The sequence below is a fragment of the Cupressus sempervirens genome, chromosome 1 (genome assembly GCF_028749045.1).
Source record: "Cupressus sempervirens isolate cs-2001-9-10 chromosome 1, ASM2874904v1, whole genome shotgun sequence".
Lineage (NCBI taxonomy): Eukaryota > Viridiplantae > Streptophyta > Pinopsida > Cupressales > Cupressaceae > Cupressus > Cupressus sempervirens.
Window position 1 is genome coordinate 57,559,168 of NC_143118.1, and position 14,480 is coordinate 57,573,647.

General features: G+C 38.0%; 1 protein-coding gene across 2 annotated transcripts in view; it reads left to right on the forward strand.

The window, feature by feature from the left end:
- The first annotated feature begins 927 nt into the window (after positions 1-927).
- The window catches only part of LOC149576142 (3'-5' exonuclease domain-containing protein / K homology domain-containing protein / KH domain-containing protein), a 112,567-nt gene continuing 99,014 nt past the window's right edge, over positions 928-14,480 (forward strand). The window contains exon 1 of one of the 2 annotated variants that reach the window (XM_089816453.1): positions 928-1,065. The gene's annotated coding sequence lies outside the window, so the exon portion shown is untranslated. Of the gene's footprint in view, positions 1,066-1,321; positions 1,436-14,480 lie in introns of those variants that run through there. The other variant, XM_089816455.1, reaches the window with a different exon arrangement.

The window sequence follows — 14,480 nt, forward strand, 5'->3', positions numbered from 1 at the left end:
ATTGCATACCTATTGTATTGCATAAGTATAGAAGAATCAGGGTATTATCTTCTTTGTTTAGAGGAATTGTCGCCTTATTAGTTGGCCCAGGTTCTATTCAAGTGCATCAATCATAGGAATTAGCTAGTCCTTAGATGTATTTTGTTTCAGCTTCCTGGTTATTCAAACACTGTTAAATAAGGAGCCAACACACTTTAGGCCACCTACTTGCACACATTTTTTCAGTTATTTTAAGATAACTAATGAGGTGAACCATAGCAAGAGCCTTGATAGGAGCAACTTCCACTTCACTGAGCATGATATCATATGAAGCAATGCTTTTGATTTTAAACTTGCTTGCGATCCAATACTTTTGAATCCTCTCGATTTGTTTCCATTGTAAGGCTGAAGTGTCACTGACCCATGACCCATATTTCACATCCATAAAGAACAACTAGTAACACAAGAAGCCCAAACCTTAGCATTACAACATCTATTTTGAAGCGAATAAAGTACCTTTCATCCTCCTAGAACTCTTTTCTTTCTACAACCTTCCCAAGCTTAGATTTTTGTTAAAGTAAATACTGAGATATTTATACTTCATAACTTCTTCAAGAATGCTACCCTCGAAATAGAACTCATGCTCATGCTGTTCTCTGCCTTTAGAAAATCATATGAATTTCCTAATTTTCCTTTAAAGATAGAAGAAAAAAATGAAAATCAACAAAACATTCTCTAAAAAAAATCAAACCGATGCAAAACTTTTCAATATACCAGGAACGATGTAAGTTTTTGTTTGTTCAAAGTCCCAAGGTGAGGGTCGATAGTGAAGTAGAAAATAATTTTGTCCTTTTATATTTTAAAATATTTAGTCAGGAGCTAAATAAATCCGAGTTAATAACTTGTCTTTCATCAATTATAAAGAAGGATACAAACTTACCGTAACGCATGTTATGATTTATTTTTATGATGTTTCTCTTTACCGTTTTGTCGCTTTGGTCGCATTTCAAATGTCCAACTTACTGAATCTCTTTCAAACAATTCAATTCAGTTAACAGGAGATCAGCTGGAGGGCACTAGTGCCAGGTAATTCTAGTTCTTCCCTTCAATTCTTCTTTTGCAATTCAAATATTTTTTCGCAGGTTTTGCCAAAGACCGCCGGTAATCAAGAGATCCTCTGTTTTTTATTTTTAACATGTTACTGCAAGCGTGAATTGCAAGATTTAATTATGTTAACCTAAGTTTATGCTAACGGTTGTTTGGTATCCTTTGTCTTCTTAATTGAATTTTTATTTTCCAAACTTAATTAATAGTCCGATGGCCATGCTTAAGGTGCCAATATAAAAAAAATAAAAAACTAGGTTTCGTGCAGAAATAGTTGGATGCGCTGTAATTCACCTTGGCCTTCTTTGGATGCGCGTCTGGCTATAAATTTAGCATTCCTTAGCTTTCACTTGTAGGTTTTCTTTAGTTCTGGAAGGGTTTTGTAATTATTCATTTTACTTTTATTTTTATTTGTGCAGTTGTTTCGGTGTCAGCAATTATATGCACGCACTAAAATTGTTTGACACAAAGCCCAAGATCATTATTTCTGTTTGCTCCGTATTGGTCTGTTTTGACTGAACTTTATTTCCTAGATCATAAGCAAAAATTTCATACTCCAAATTGGTGTCTCGCTTGACAGGCTCGGCGAGCACTTAAAACACTATTTTAAATCCCCTATGTGACATATGACTGTGAAATTTGACACCCCAAGGAATCTATCAAAGGGTTCTTGTAGGGTTAAAAATGGCCTTAGTAGCTTTATGTTTGATGTTGATACATCATACATGTGCTTGAGTATGAGTGGCCACGCTTTTCTGGATCTGTCGTCATTGAGTATTTTTAGTAGAGGATAAACTGAGACTTTCAAAGGTATACCAGCTAATGCTTACTCACTTACAATAGATACAGATGATTCCCATGCGTTCAAGGCATAAATTAATGTAATTAGCATATCATGCATGCTTAATAAACAGAAACACGAGCACATTAAAATGTAAAAGTACTAGAGCAAGCCAGATCATCACATATGATCCTTAGTTCTTAAAACAGGAATCTGCAAGGTATAGACATTTTGATGGCATTTATCAGCATGCCTCTAAATTTAACAATTTTTGAGGACATAGCGTTGATTACTTGCATAGCTCTGTTTATCAAATGAAAATGCAAATGTAAGCTTTATTTCTGAGATTTTTTATGTCATGGTAAGCAGAGCACGGGCAATTCACAAACATTAAATTGATAACACAATATTCAGACGGAGGCACAAGTATTTGCAGAATAATACTGGACACATGACTTGAAATTAAGATCAAGCATACCAAGATCAGATATTCAACTGTATAAAGCATCTACATTGTCTTTTATAGAAAGGTATCTGCGTCTCTTTTAACTAGTCCTCTACATAAGTTGTAGCGTGGAGGCTATTGATATGTCATGTCCTTACTGTAAAGGATATCAATGCCTGACGAAAACTTGTCTGCCTCAAAACTTCAATGGATTTTTCTAAAGGAGCCATCTGAAAACATGAATTCAAGAACAATGATTGGGATCATTAAGCAATTGATTTGTTTATATTATTAAGTAGTGTTTGGCTGCTGAGGTAAAGATAATCGTGGCAATATCAACTCTCAAGATTTAGTAAAATTGTGGTCATGCCATTTTTCGATTGACTATAAAGAGTTGTCCTTTTACCTTGGGCATGAGAAGTATATATTGAAAAAATATTTAAGCATTCCAAAATGCTCTGTGTGGAAATAATTAATATGAAAGCTTCTAAAGATGGTTATTATTTACTAGGTGTGTGGGTTTCTTTCTATGTTCGATCAGCTTCTCATGGATCTAGAGATAAATAAACTAACAATAACAGGAAGTGTTACCAATGTTTAAAAGCAGCGACAATATAATCATTAGGTCTGCTTATGTTTGTATGGTTTTTAATGAACATAAGAGTGATCAATACTATAACTATTCTAAATAAAAAGATACCTCCCTTAAATAAAGATGCCACCCCTGGAATGAAGGGACATGAACTAGGAAGAGACATTATTCTTCTGCTACAACGAGGAGATATATGCATTGAAGAACAACATTCAAGGAGGGACATTGAACCACTCAGGTCTTATACATGGCGGCAACTTCGTAAGATAAACCATTCAGTCAAAATACAAACTGCAAACTTGGAATATGTAAATAGCAAACAGAAGTTTATATATTTATCTGATATTTTGATATGAAGTATTGTACACGATGAATTGGTTAATTTGTTATATGTCTTCATTTGATGCATGTGAATATTCTATAGCCTCTAATATATGCATAGTTAGTAATGAAGTAGCCATTTATAATGATGATGAAGATTCATTTAAGACCTACAACCATTATGCCATCCCATATGGAGGGGGAATATGATACACACATGGAATGCAATTAGCAGAAGGGTCCATTTAAGAAGAGTGACCCTGAGTGAGGCTGGAAGGATGAATGTTTGTTGTCATTCTGCACTTTGGGCTTGATGAATAGGCCTGAGGTGACTTGTGTAATCTCCCATGGTACTTCATAATTGGGATGGGTTATTGGGGAAGATCTTTAAGAGAATCATACTTGTACTTAATATTAGTTGTAACGATATTTACGATTTAGGATTTAGGATTCTATTTATAACATCATGGAGTTATGTATATATATTCATCTCTCATAGTGTTGACTAACCTGGTTCAAGGCTCTGATTCCAGATATAAGTTGTCAATGATTCTTGAACATTATCTATACCTTATTTAGAAATACTAGGGCAACATAGAGTTAAGTCCTCATAGAAGTTATTACATGGTAACTTGATATGAGCATGTTGGCAGATGGGTGCTACATGTTTATCGTCACAATTGCTAAGTTCGTTTGCCTAAGATGGCTGTCTTAGTCTATTCATTTGTATCATCTACTTGATGATGCCTAGTGGGTTTCATAATATGAACTCTACTTTAACATGTTTGATGTTGGAAGATGTAATTTGAATGTGAATTTTGATTTGAATCAGTTCAATTTTATTGTAGTCCCCATACTTGTTTTGGACAGTTGTGAGTTGGTCTTGATGGTTATACACATGTTTCTTCTTGGTAATGATATGGGTTTTGTTGACTTTGACTACATGGGAATTTAATATTACATAAACTTGTTTGATTGAAAGAGGGTTGAGGTGGACCTAGAAGCATATTGTAAAATGTGTTTTGTCTGAAATGTGAAGTTTAGCTGCCAATATCATAGGTCCTGATATGATAAGAGAGCTTAATGAAGCCAACTAGAATAAAAGGAGAGCTGATTTACCTTTTACATCAATTTTGATAAGTCGAAGTTTGAAGAAGGCTTGGATCAATTATTTATGATATTGATGTTAAGGGCTTATCCTTTGCCTGCCACGGTTCTTTTGATTAATAATTTCTCTTTGAAACTACCTCCATAAGCAGCATGATATCCAATTGATCCAATGAGTCATGGTCTAAAGGCATATTTTTGATGTCTACGAAAAAATTGGTGTGTTGAGGGGTTTGAGTAGCATGTCTTAGAGTTTGATTAGGCTGAATGGGTCTAAAAAGGTGGTTTGGATGATGAGACACATGTAAGTTATCATTTTGAGCCTCTCATAATGGTGACCTCTAGGCGGGTTGATTTTGTGAAGTGCAAGACTATTATTGATTATTAAAGATGTACAATCAGCTGTTTGGGATTTCCTATATTTGTATTTGTTTTGAAAAGAGAGAATGATATCCACCTCCACTTGTCCTCGGTTGTTAGGAAGGTAGTTGGGTAATAGCTAGGTTCATTGTTATTTTAAGGTGTCATGACTATAGTTTTGGTAGAAACAACAACACTTTTGTTCTTGTATCCATTTCAGATGAGCCTCATTGTGCTGACCAAATTGTTGGTTGTGATTTTAATTGGATTTACAAATTTCTTGGGATTCACTCATGATATTATTGATATTGTCATTGTTCTCATTTGTTTCGCTCTTCTTAGGATTGTTCATTTATGAGATTGGGATTTAGTTGTTTCTTAGCATAATTCTCTTGCCATTTTCTTTTTGATATTGATCCATTTAAAGGGTTGATGCTATGCATGTTTTGGAAAGGAACAAAAAGGTTTCTATAACTCTAAATTGTTGTACCCCATTTGGAACTTTCATATGTTAGGTTTGCTTAGTTGTCTTTGGTTTTCTTTTCTGGTTCATAGTAGGACTGAAGAAAGGAGGGAAATCCAAAATTTGGCTAAGTTGTGAAGACAAACTATGGGTGCTTGTATTAGAACATCAACACCCTTGGTGTTAGATATGACGACATTGTTTAGATTTGCACACAAGAGAAGACATGCACTAATACAGAGATCAAATTTCAATCAAATTTCCCTTTAATGGTTATGCACACACAATGGGATTAGGATGCTCTTGGACAAAGAATCCAATATTTTTCAATTTTTAGTTATGCCTAGATCCAATTTGCATTGTTGTAAAGGACACATATTTTTGAAATGTTAGGTCTAATGGATGTGCTCACTTGAGTAGCAATGCAAGTCATAAAGAACTATGTATTTATTTTCATTTAGATTGCCCCTAGAGTATAGGCCTGTGCTAAACAAAGACATATGTACTACAATTGAAGAAATTGGGTGCAAGACAACTACAAGGTTTTATAGAGATAGGCATGCTTGGTAGTTTATAAGTGCAAGATGAAATCTTCAAGAAATCAAGTATGGGGCATATAAGTGAGCATCGAGTCACAAGTGTGTGCCTTGTAATAAAGAAGACTTGTAAACCAAAAAAGTATATCCTTGTTCAATTGCTTGTTAGGAATTAGGGGTATACCTAAATAGAGGTTGGCTTATGTATTTGAAAAACTTATGCTTGGGATTATCCACACTATATGGGTTAACCCCTATTAGGGGCTTTCACCCTATGATGGCCTTCTATTCAGAGCATTTTCTCAAGATTCAGGACAAGATCACTGTCTGTCCCCCTTATCTTTCCCACTGTGGGTCTCACGTTCTCGCATTTTGCTTGGCTCCTTCAGAGTGAGATCGCATTAGCTTCGCATTTAGACCGACCATAAGATTTCTAGAGAGGACAGGTTTTATCATTTGTGTACTTTTGGGGAGGCTGAGATAGAACCACATTTCATCTTCTGTTGTCCTATCTACTATGAGATCAAAGAGAGATTCTATTGCTTGTCCAAGGGGGTTTTATCCGTCTCCTCCTTCAGATATATTGACCAGAGGTGCCTTGCGCTCTACCTTCAAGAGGTCTTGAGACTTCAAGACTGCTCTATTCAATGTCAACTCCCCACGAGATTGCATAATGCAGGAGCATCCAGAGATATAAGGGCAATCTTGTGTCACCCAAAAAATATACTTAGACTTAGTTTCTGTTTCATGTGTTTTCATTTTTGGATACCCATTTGGGTCAAATAAAGGTTCCAACTCTCACAGTTCCACTATCAGTGTTCGTGTAAATCCCGAAAAAATAGGAGTATGTAATTGAGCCATCATTTTGGTGAACTAGGAGGTGTAAATTGGCTAGATGAATGTAATTGTAATTTAGAGCATTCCAGAAAAAGAATCAGGTCAAAAGGCCCCACAGTTTAAAAGTTATTGTAGTTTTTCGGGTTTTGGACACTTAAGAATGCTTCAAAGTCAGGTTAGGGGCATTAAATGACCTCGAAAAGGGTCGAAAAATGGGGGACGAGCGAAGCTTGTCCATAGGGCTATAGAGTGCTTCGAGAGCTTTCCGAAAATGTAAACGGTTCGTCAATCGGAGCTATGGTTCAAAAGTTATGCCTCCCGGAAGTTCAGTTACCATTTCTGGATTCTTCTAGATTTGCGTCGACTTCTAACGCAGCTTCTGGAACGTTCTATTTGATCGGTGGACGCCTACTAGCACTTTCTAGAATGTACTCCGAGTCCTTAACCCTCCGGGGTCTATTTAAGGAGATTTCTGGCATTGTAAAAGGCAGTTCGGAGTGGAGTTCGAGAGGAGGTATTGAAAGGAGAAATTATCTCCACATTTATGCTATTGTAAGCCCTTAGGGCATGTTTTGAAGTTTATTTTTTCTGTACTGAATGTACTAGCTTATTTTTCAGTTAATACAATTTTCCCTTTTTTCTGTTGTGTCCATTCTATTCTTGGGTTGTGTCCCCATCAAGTGGTATCAGAGCTGGTTTTCCTGAGTGTGTAGACAAAGCGCCGACTGTGAGGCAGTTTGCACCAGGACTGTGTGGTTGTGGGTTCGAGTTAGAAGATGCCTCCACGAGGAGAGCGTGGCGGAAGGGCCAGAGCTATTAATCCTGAGGAGGTTAGAGCCCTCCAAAGGCAGGTACAGGCATTGCAAGAGGAGCTCCGTAGAGGAGCAAATGTTGCCGCAGGTGACGACAGTGAGGATGACAATGAAGAAGAAGAAATGAGACTAGAAGGGGAATTTGACGGGGAAGTTCTGAATCATGCAGAGGAAAGGCTTTTTAGGGCCATTACTAAGTTTGGGAAAAGACCTACAATTGAAGTGGGTGTATTTTCAGGAAATCTGAAACCAGATGAGTTGATCGATTGGATCAATGAACTGGAAGAATACTTTGAGTATGATGATATCAGGGACCCAGATAGGGTTAAGTTTGCAAAGGCTAAACTGAAAGGCCATGCCAAAATCTGGTGGCAAGAGTTTCAATTGGAAAGAAACAGAAGAGGAAAGGAGAAGATCACAAGATGGGATCGCATGGTGGACAAATTGAAGAAGCAGTTCATTCCTGTGGACTACGAGCTTGATTTGTTTAAGAAGATTCATGGGTTAAAGCAAGCAGGAAGATCAGTCCAAGAATATACAGAGGAATTTTACCGACTCTTGATTAGAGCGAGGCATGCAAAAGCAAATAAGGAGAAGGTTGCTCGTTATAGCAGTGGGTTGCGATCTAGCATCCAAGAGGAATTAAGTCTGGTAAGAATGACCAGCGTAAGAGGCATACGAGTTTGCCCTACGAGTTGAAGAGAAGTTGAATAAAAGGTTTGAAGGAAGACAAAGAGGGCGCGGTCAAGGAGAAAGGGGAAGCGGTAGATCATCTGGAGGCCGCAATGAAACCCAAAAGAAAAATGAAGATGTGGGTACTAGCAGGAACCAGAGGAATGAGGGTTTCAACCGCTCCCATGATCAAGACTTTGGAAATCAGAGACGAAGAGGTAGAGGACGTGGACAAGGAAGAGGAGGCTTCCGTGGTACCTGTTTCCATTGCAATGAAGAAGGTCATCGTGCCTTTGAATGCCCTCAATGACAAGGAAGGACAAATAGGAGAGCTGAGGGCCAAGCTAGGGTTGCTCATGTGGATGAGGATGCACAGTCATCACATTCAGAGGATGCAGAAAGAGGAGAGACCTTGCTAAATGAAAGAGTCCTACTAAGTGGTGAGATTGAACCAGGACAACGGAGGAGTTTGTTCCGTACCAAATGCAAGTGTGAGGATAAATGTTGTGACGTGATCATTGATGGTGGTAGCACTGATAACCTGGTATCAGAAGAGATGGTCTTTAAGCTGAAGCTCAAGAGGGAGAAACATCCCCAACTCTATCGGATTGCTTGGGTAAAAGATGATCATAAGGTCCTGGTAAGTGAACAATGTTTGGTGAAATTCAAAATTGGGAGTTACCATGATGAAGTTCTCTGTGATGTTATTTCGATGGATGTTTGCCATCTATTGTTGGGTAGACCATGGCAGTTTGATAGACATGCAGTACATGATGGGCATGCAAACACATACTCTCTGACAAAGGATGGAGTTCGTCACAAATTGAAGCCCATGAAAAAAGAAGGTGAAAAGGTATGTAGCAGTGCTAGGATTTGTCTTGTTGATGGAAGGAAGTTTTTAGATGGCATGAAACATCAACATATGTGCTATGCTTTGATTCCTAGGAAAGATAAAGAAGGTAGTAGTGAAATACCACTTGAAGTTTCAGATTTACTAGGTGAGTTTGGAGATATTATCTCTGATAATGTTCCAGATGGATTGCCACCAGTAAGGCAAATCAGTTATCAGATAGATCTGATTCCAAGAGCTAGTTTGCCTAACAAGGCTGCTCACAGGATGACTCCTATTGAAACAGAGGAGCTAAATAGACAGGTTCAGGAGCTGTTGAGGAAGGGCTTGATTCGAGAGAGCCTGAGTCCATGTGCAGTACCTGCAGTACTTGCACCAAAGAAGGATGGAGAGTGGAGGATGTGTACAGATTCTCGAGCTATAAATAGGATAACCATCAAGTACCGGTTTCCTTTGCCAAGGATGGATGATCTTATGGACTACTTGAGTGGAGCTCAGTACGTCACAAAGATAGATTTGAATAGTGGTTATCACCAGATACGGATTCGAGAAGGAGATGAGTGGAAAACAACCTTCAAGACCAAGGAGGGTCTTTATGAGTGGTTAGTCATGCCCTTTGGATTGACGAACACCCCAAGCACCTTCATGTCGCTCATGAATGAGGTACTTAAGAAGTTCTTGGGAAAATTTGTTATTGTTTATTTGGATGATATTTTAATTTTCAGCAAGACTTTGGAAGAACATTTATTGCATATTCGTAGTGTCCTTGAAAGGCTAAGGGAAGAGAAACTGTTAATTAATCTGAAGAAGTGTATCTTTGCAAAAAGGGAGTTAGTCTATTTGGGGTTTGTTATATCACCTGAAGGTCTCAAAATGGATCCAGAGAAGGTAAAAGCCATCTTGGAATGGCCTACTCCAAGGTCTGCTACTGAGGTAAGATCATTTCATGATCTGGTTAGTTTTTACAGGAAGTTTATTAAGAATTTCAGTGGCATATGTGCACCCCTAACTGATACAATAAGAGGGGATAGAAAAGAGTTCAAATGGACTGCAGTAGCTGCAAGAAGTTTTGAGTTGATGAAGAAGAAGGTGACAAAACAGCCTGTGTTGGCACTTCCAGACTTTAGAAAAGTGTTCGAGGTGGATTGTGATGCTAGTGGCAGTGCTATTGGGGTTGTATTAAGCCAAGAAGGTAAGCCTATTGCATATTTTAGTGAAAAATTGAATGATACAAAGAAGAAGTATTCTGTTTATGATCAAGAGTTCTATGCAATAGTTCAGGCCTTAAAGAAATGGAGGCATTATTTATTGCCAAAGGAATTTGTTTTTTATACTGATCATCAGGCATTACAGTACCTAAATAGCCAAGGTAAATTGAATCAGAGGCATATGAAGTGGGTAGAGTTCTTGCAGAGCTATACATTTGTGTTGAAGCATAGAAGTGGAAAATCTAATAGGGTTGCAGATGCACTAAGTAGGAGAAAGTTGTTGCTTACAGTAATGCAGGTTGAAGTAGTTGGGTTTGATGAACTCAAGAATTTGTACCCTGAGGATCTTGATTTTGCTTGAAGCATGGAAAGCTTGTAAAGAGCCTATTGCTGTAGATAGAACCAAGTGGTTAGACTATCTGATTTAGGATGGCATGTTGTTCAAGGGTAGTCAATTGTGCATTCCAAGGAGTTCCATGAGGGAAAATCTGATTAAGGAGAAACACAGTGGAGGGATGGTAGGACATATTGGTCGAGATGAGACCATTGCCATTCTTAGAGAACATTATTTTTGGCCTCAAATTTCACAGGATGTGAAGAAGTTTGTACAGAGTTGCCAGGTTTGTCAAGTTGCCAAGGAGTTTAGTCACAATACTAGCCTATATCAGCCATTGCCTGTTCCATCAAGGCCATGGGAGGACATAAGTATGGATTTTGTTCTTGGATTGCCAAGGACACAAAGGGGTAATGACTCAGTATTCGTGGTGGTTGATAGGTTCTCCAAAATGGCACATTTCATTCCATGCGACAAAACTCATGATGCTGTCCATATTGCAGACTTGTTTTTCAAAGAGGTGGTAAGACTACATGGTCTTCCAAGGAGTATAGTTTTTGACAGAGATACTAAATTTGTGGGGTATTTTTGGAGGACATTGTGGAAAAAGTTGAGAACAGACTTGAAATTCAGTTCCATGCATCACCCACAGACTGACGGCCAAACAGAAGTGGTAAATAGAAGTCTGGGCAATTTGCTGAGATGTTTAGTTGGGGATAAGCCCAAGGGATGGGATTTGATTCTACCATAGGCAAAGTTTGCTTATAATAACTCTGTAAATAGGAGTACTGGAAAATCACCATTCCAAATTGTATATGGGAATAGCCCAAGGACTGCACCATAATTGAGAAAGATAGAGCAAGGGGAGAGGACAAGTGCTGAAGCTGAGGAATTTGCTGAACATATCAAGCGTCTACATGAGGAGGTTCAAGCACACATTACCAAGATGAATCAAGAGTATAAAGCTAGGGCTGATCAAAGGAGAAGACATAAGGAATTCCAAGTAGGGGATTTAGTCATGGTGCACTTACGAAAAGAAAGATTTCCAGCCGGTACTTACAACAAGCTGAAAATGAAGAAATTTGGCCCCTGCAAAATTTTGAAGAAACATGACTCAGGAAATGCATATGAGGTGGAACTGCCAGATGGTATTCACATTTCTCCCATTTTCAACATTGCAGATTTAATAGAGTATCATGATGATAGTGCAGATGAGGAGCTAGTGTTAGAGCCATGTCCGATTCCTGCTTCTAAGAAGGAGGAGATAGAAGACATTCTAGATCATCGTGTGGGTAGGAGTACCAGAAATAGGCAGTATGAAGAGTATTTGGTGAAGTGGAAAGGACGGCCAATCGAGGACTCAACTTGGATTTCAGCAGCTGAGGTTTCCCTTTTGGGATTTCCTCTACCATTCATAAAATGACAGGGTCACTTTTCAATCTACCCTGGGTGTCTGATGCAGGAGCATCCAGAGGTATAAGGGCACTCTTGTGTCACCCAAAAAATATACTTAGACTTAGTTTCTATTTCATGCGTTTTCATTTTTGGATACCCATTTGGGTCAAATAAAGGTTCCAACTCTCACAGTTCCACTATCAGTGTTCGTGTAAATCCTAAAAAAATAGGAGTATGTAATTGAGCCATCATTTTGGTGAACTAGGAGATGTAAATTGGCTAGATGAATGTAATTGTAATTTAGAGCATTCTAGAAAAAGAATCAGGTCAAAAGGCCCAACGGTTTGAAAGTTATTGCAGTTTTTCGAGTTGTAGAGACCTCCTAAGAATGCTTCAAAGTCAGGTTAGGGGCATTAAACGACCTCGAAAAGGGCCGAAAATGGGGGACGAGCAAAGCTTGTCCATAGGGCTATAGAGCGCTTCGAGAGCTTTCCGAAAATGTAAACGGTTCGTCAATCGGAGCTACGGTTCAAAAGTTATGCCTCCCGGAAGTTTGGTTACCATTTCTGGATTCTTCTAGATTTGCGTCGACTTCTAACGTAGCTTCTGGAACGTTCTATTTGGTCGGTGGATGCCTACTAGCACTTTCTGGAATGTACTCCGAGTCCTTAACCCTCCGGGGTCTATTTAAGAAGATTTCTGGCATTGTAAAAGGCAGTTCGGAGTGGAGTTTGAGAGGAGGTACTGAAAGGAGAAATTATCTCCACATTTATGCTATTGTAAGCCCTTAGGGCATGTTTTGAAGTTTATTTTCTCTGTACTGAATGTACTAGCTTATTTTTTAGTTAATACAATTTTCCCTTTTTTCTGTTGTGTCCATTCTGTTCTTGGGTTGTGTCCCCATCATTGCACCTCGACCAGTTCATCACTTCTTTCTTCATTGAAGTTCTACGTACGTGAGGTACCAAGCATCACCTAGTCCCTGGCTTCCAGCCACGCTAGATCTGTGAGGCAGTGTAGGATCTCATTTGACAAAGGTCTTCTTTTTCCAGAGGTCTCTAGAGATGGTGCAATTTCGTCTCCCGCCCTAGGGTCTATTCGTTGGTTTTTTGGATTTTTTCTCCACAGCTCAGGATGGCTTGCGATTTTTTCAGTTTTAGTTGTTTTCTTTTGTTGTTTTGCTTTCTCTCCTTAGACACTGTTTGGTGTTCTTGTTGTGGGTTGGTCTTTTGTGTTTTTTGGGCAGTCCCTTGGACCCTCTTTGTGGTCAAGTGTTGGACATTAATATATTTTATGCACATGTCTATACAAAGAGATTAGTGCATGAACCAATTCAAGGGCATTTGGACCGATTTAGTGATGCATGAAACAAATTATAGGCAAGTGGGAATAGAAGAAAGACAATGTTTAGCCTCATCAAACATGTGCCCAAGGGTAATGGTATGCCACTATATGCCACTTTTTTAATCTATAGGTGCATTTGAAGGCATGGATGTGGGCCAATATGAGGAAACTTATTGTTTTTTAGACACATGAAAGACCTTAGGTTTACACCAATACAAGAAAATATTTGATATTGAAAGTTCCATTGCCCCATAAGGAAGAGTTTTAAAAATAATGATGTGTGTCAATATGGATGACTTTCTTTTCAAAAAAAATTACTTCATGTGAACAATGAATAATCAAAATAAGGGACCTCTACAAATTTGAGGAACGGATGTAATGTTTTTGGTATTTTAAACTCTAGAATTCTTTTTGAGGAAAACTATGCAACTTTATAAATGCATTTCCATGGATGCAATTACAACAAGAGTATGTTGTAAGCATTAAGTAGTACAACTCTAAATATAATGGATGTAAATACGGTGTTGATAAGAATTAGTTTACTAAAGCTCACTTGTAAACAAAATACGGATTGTAATATTTGATCAAACATATAATGTCTAGGTGTGTAACTTAGATGACCAAGGTCCTATTGTATACATGCATCCAAGTAATTTTTTAAACCATTTTGACTGATTCAAAATATAATTTACACATGACAACATTATCAAGCACATTATAATAGTTGAATAATTTGCAAAGTATGGACTCACAAACAATGTAATTAATATTACATATTGCAATATGATCTGACCCAAGATAGTGATTATTGTTTTTCTTGCTTCAAATTGAATAATGTGCAACACATGATAATGACGAAACAAAAAATGAAGGATGAAGAGGTTGCTTGGGGTTGATAATAGAAGAAATCAATGGTCATTAAGGGGGTAATTGCCATTTGTGATTCAAAGCAAGTGTATTAATTATTAATACCAATTGAAGTGTGTCACAATGAGAACTGCAACTAAAATGAAATCTAGTCTACAAAACTATATGAGATTTCACAACAAAATTGTTTGTGTTTCATGTAAATGTTGTCTGTAGCATTTGAGATGGTTGTGGATGTAGATAAGCAATGAGAGATAAGATTCGAAGCTTTTCACGTGATTAAACTAGTTCTATAGCAATTAGAAGGAGACTAAAAAATCAATAAGGAGATCTAAGCGTATTTCAAGCAAGACAAGGGATGGATATGATGATCTGTAATGACCCCGATTTAGTAGGTTCTTGAAGTGTGGTGTTGTTAGCTCGTCATCACGACCCTCGTAAGTTGACATTTGGATTTGGGGGTCTTTGTCTGG